The sequence below is a fragment of the Hordeum vulgare genome, chromosome 3H (genome assembly GCF_904849725.1).
Source record: "Hordeum vulgare subsp. vulgare chromosome 3H, MorexV3_pseudomolecules_assembly, whole genome shotgun sequence".
NCBI lineage: Eukaryota > Viridiplantae > Streptophyta > Magnoliopsida > Poales > Poaceae > Hordeum > Hordeum vulgare.
The window spans coordinates 428,922,007-428,926,124 of NC_058520.1; positions in this window are offsets into that span (position 1 = coordinate 428,922,007).

The following is a 4,118-nucleotide window of genomic DNA, read 5'->3' on the forward strand; positions in this document are numbered from 1 at the left end:
TCGACTTGTGGCAAAGGGTTTTTCACAAGTTCAAGGAGTTGACTACAATGAGACGTTCTCACCGATAGCGATGCTTAAGTCCGTCCGAATCATGTTAGTGATAGCTGCATTTTTCGATTATGAAATCTGGCAGATGGATGTCAGGCTTATACCCACGACAGTTGGCGCCCATCGTGGGGCAGGCGTCTAAGCGACTTCCGCGAGTTTGCGACTTCTTCCTTTCGTCATGTCGTCCGGTGGAGATTCGAGCATGGGTCATCAGATCTTCTTCGGCGCTCTCTCCTTCATCGTCAACGATTCGGCGTGGCTTCGAGATGTTCCTCTCGACGTCAAGGCGCTTCCCCGTCGCGGGGCTACGCACTTCCGTGCCGGCGCCCGCGGCATTCTTCTTCTCTAGCAGTCGGCTCCGGTGTCGACCTACACCGCCGTCATGCGCCGCAGCAAGCGGTCTCGCCGTCCGTGGCTCCAGCGTTGGGTGCAACACGCCCAGGCACGCCAGAACGCGTCTTCACAAGTGGCGGTTCTAGAGTCAGTTGTGGTTGCCCCGCCGTCCCAGCGCTCGGGCTCGGTTTTGACCGAGTTTCCTTCCGAGTACGCGGGTCGCGGGCCTGCAGCAGAAGTACACATGGCCAACTCCCATGAAGATCCCCGTCAAGCTGGCCGGAACGAGCACGAGATCGGCGAAACGTCCGGCGCGCGTCGTCCGCCTCGCCGTTCTGCCAGTCGGCACACTCGGCGGAGCAACGTGGAGTTGTTCCGCACACCCCTCCTCAACTTAGCTGCGGCTGCCAAGATAGCCGATTCCCTCCAGCCGACTGATTCAGAGGCTGGTAGGGGAATGGAGCAGATCCGAGCCCTGTTGCACACGGCGCAGCAGCAGAATTCGGCAGTCTCCCAGTCGCATAACAGGATCCATAATAGTTCCGTTCATGCGAATACGCATCGGTCGGTTCACAGCCCTGGTTCCCATCAGCGGCATAGAGGAGGCAGCCGTTCCATAAATCACGAAGATCGCCGCCGTTCACGCACCCCTCTGCGGGGTGGGCCCTACGGGCCCGGACATCATGATGATCGGCGTTCAGTCGGCGGCACTTACGACCCAAGGCCCGACGCCAGAGGGCATATCACCCAGCGGAGGGTCGACAGGGGCCGAGCCCACTGCGAGGGTTACGATATTGACCGTCTGAGTGGAAGCAGGGCCATCGTTTCTGGTCCCGAGTGTTTCAGCCGAGCCATCCGTTCGGCTGACATCCCTCCCAACTTCCGATTGGCGACGGGAATTAGCAAGTTTACAGGGGAGTCCAAGCCAGAAACGTGGCTGGATGACTACCGAGTGGCAGTCCAGATCGGAGGAGGGGACGACCATGTCGCCATGAAGCACCTCCCTCTGATGCTCAACGGCTCGGCGCGGGCGTGGCTGAACCAGTTGGCCCCCTCAAGCATCTACAACTGGGCAGATCTGGCCCGAGTGTTCATCAGGACCTTCGAAGGGACGTGCAAGCGCCCTGCTGGCCTCGTGGAGCTCCAGCACTGCGTCCAGAAGCAGAATGAGCCCCTACGAGACTTCATTCAGCGTTGGACAACTCTCTACCACACGGTGGAGAACGTCACCGAGCATCAAGCAGTCTGCGCCTTCAAGGCAGGCGTGCAGTACAGAGATCTGTACCTGAAGTTCGGCCGAACAGGCGACATCTCCATGAGCAAGATGATGGAGATAGCAACACGCTATGCAAATGGCGAAGAAGAGGACCGCATCCGAAGCGGAAAGCACAAAACAGTCGCTGATGGGGATGGGGGCAACACTCGGAAGCAGAAGCAGAAAGTTCCGACCGCTCCGCAAGCAGAAGCTGCAGCCGTAACCAATGCCAAGTTCAAGGGCAAAGGGAAGGCTCAGTTCACCCCCAAGAAGAAGCAGTTCAATAACCCCATCCTGGACCAGCCGTGTCCGGTTCATACGAAGATTGATGAAGAGGGCAAACCCATATATGCGAAGCATACCACTCGACAATGTCGCCTCCTGATCCAGGGGTTCAGCGAAGGGCAACCGAGTGAGAATGACCATGAACAGGATGAGGAGGATAAGGAGGATATGTTCCCCCAAGTCCATGCAACCCTGATGATTTTTGCTGACGTCGAGAGCAAGAGTCGACTGAAGCTGGTGAACAGAGAGGTGAACATGGCCACCCCTACCAACCCCAAATTCCTCAAATGGTCTCAGACTGCGATCACCTTCGACCAGTCGGATCATCCAGCACATGTACCCACCCCGGGGAGACAGGCTCTGGTCGTCGACCCGGTGGTGGAAGGAGTCCGACTGCGCAAAGTCCTCATGGATGGCGGCAGCGGCTTGAACATCATGTACGCCGACACACTCAAGGGGATGGGCATCCCGATGTCCAAACTCAGCGAGAGCAGCATGCAGTTCCATGGAGTCGTCCCTGGACGGAAGGCCAAGTCACTCGGCCAGATCGCGTTGGACGTCGTCTTCGGCTCCGACAAGAACTTCCGCAAGGAAAAGCTGACGTTCGAAGTGGTCGACTTCCAGAGCGCTTATCACGCAATTCTGGGCCGCCCAGCGTATGCACGTTTCATGGCCCGTCCATGTTACGTATACCTGAAGCTGAAGATGCCAGGCCCAAAGGGTGTGATCACCATCACAGGCAATCGGCAGCGAGCCGAAGAGGTTTTGCAGCAGGGATCAAGAATTGCCGACCAGCAGATGGCCGTCCTCGAGCTCGACGAGTACAAGAAAACAGTCGACCCCACCGACCTGATGCACTCAAAGAAGCCAGCTTCTGAATCTGCATTCCAGTCGGCGGGAGAGACGAAGAAGGTCAGCATTCACCCGACGGACGACAATGCTGCCCCGACGAACATCTCCACCACCCTCGATCCTAAATAGGAAGCCGAGCTCACCCAATTCCTCCGTGAGAACTGGGACATCTTCGCATGGAAACCCTCTGACATGCCAGGTGTACCCAGGGAGTTGGCTGAGCACCGACTGCATGTGGACCCCGTCGCTCGGCCCGTCCGAGAGCACTTGCGCCGGTCCACCGCGCACAAGAGGAAAGCAATCGGGGAGGAGGTGGCCAAGCTGCTGGCAGCCAACTTCATTCGCGAGGTTCACCACTCCGAGTGGCTCGCCAATGTAGTCATGGTGCCCAAGAAGGACAAGTCGCTCCGAATGTGCATCGACTTCAAACATCTCAATAAGGTCTGCCTGAAAGATCATTTTCCGCTCCCCCGCATAGATCAAATTGTCGATTCGACTGCGGGTTGCGAGCGCCTGTCATTTCTTGATGCCTATTCGGGCTATCATCAGATCTGTCTGTATGGTCCCGATGAGTTAAAAATAGCCTTCATCACCCCATTCGGGTGCTTCTGCTACATCACTATGCCATTCGGTTTGAAGAATGCAGGAGCTACCTTTATGCGCATGATCCAAAAATGTCTCCTCGACCAGATCGGTCGGAATGTGGAGGCGTATATGGATGATATCGTAGTCAAGTCACGCAAAGGTTCCGACCTGGTGACTGACTTGGCAGAAACATTCGCCAACCTTCGTAGGTACGATATCAAGCTCAACCCCGCCAAATGTTCATTCGGTGTTCCCAGCGGAAAGTTACTCGGTTTCTTCGTTTACGAACGAGGGATCGATGTCAACCCCGAAAAGATCGGGACCATCGTCCGAATGGAGAGGCCGGTCAGAATACACGATGTTCAACGGCTCACAGGTTGCCTAGCGGCTTTGAGCAGGTTCATCAGTCGACTCGGCGAGAAAGCACTTCCTCTGTACCGACTCATGAAGAAATCAGATACTTTTGAGTGGACAGACGAAGCCCAAGTCGCATTCGACGACCTCAAAGTCCTACTTTCCACCTAGTCGGTTCTTGCTGCTCCGCTCAGTAAAGAGCCCCTTCTTCTGTACATTGCGGCTACAAATCAAGTCGTCAGTACTGTTCTTACAGTCGAACGAGAAGAAGAAGGCAAAGCATATAAAGTTCAGCGGCCAGTGTACTACGTCTCCGAAGTCCTGACTCCTTCCAAGCAGAGATATCCCCACTATCAAAAACTTATCTACGGGATTTACATGACTGCGAAGAAGGTGGCCCATTATT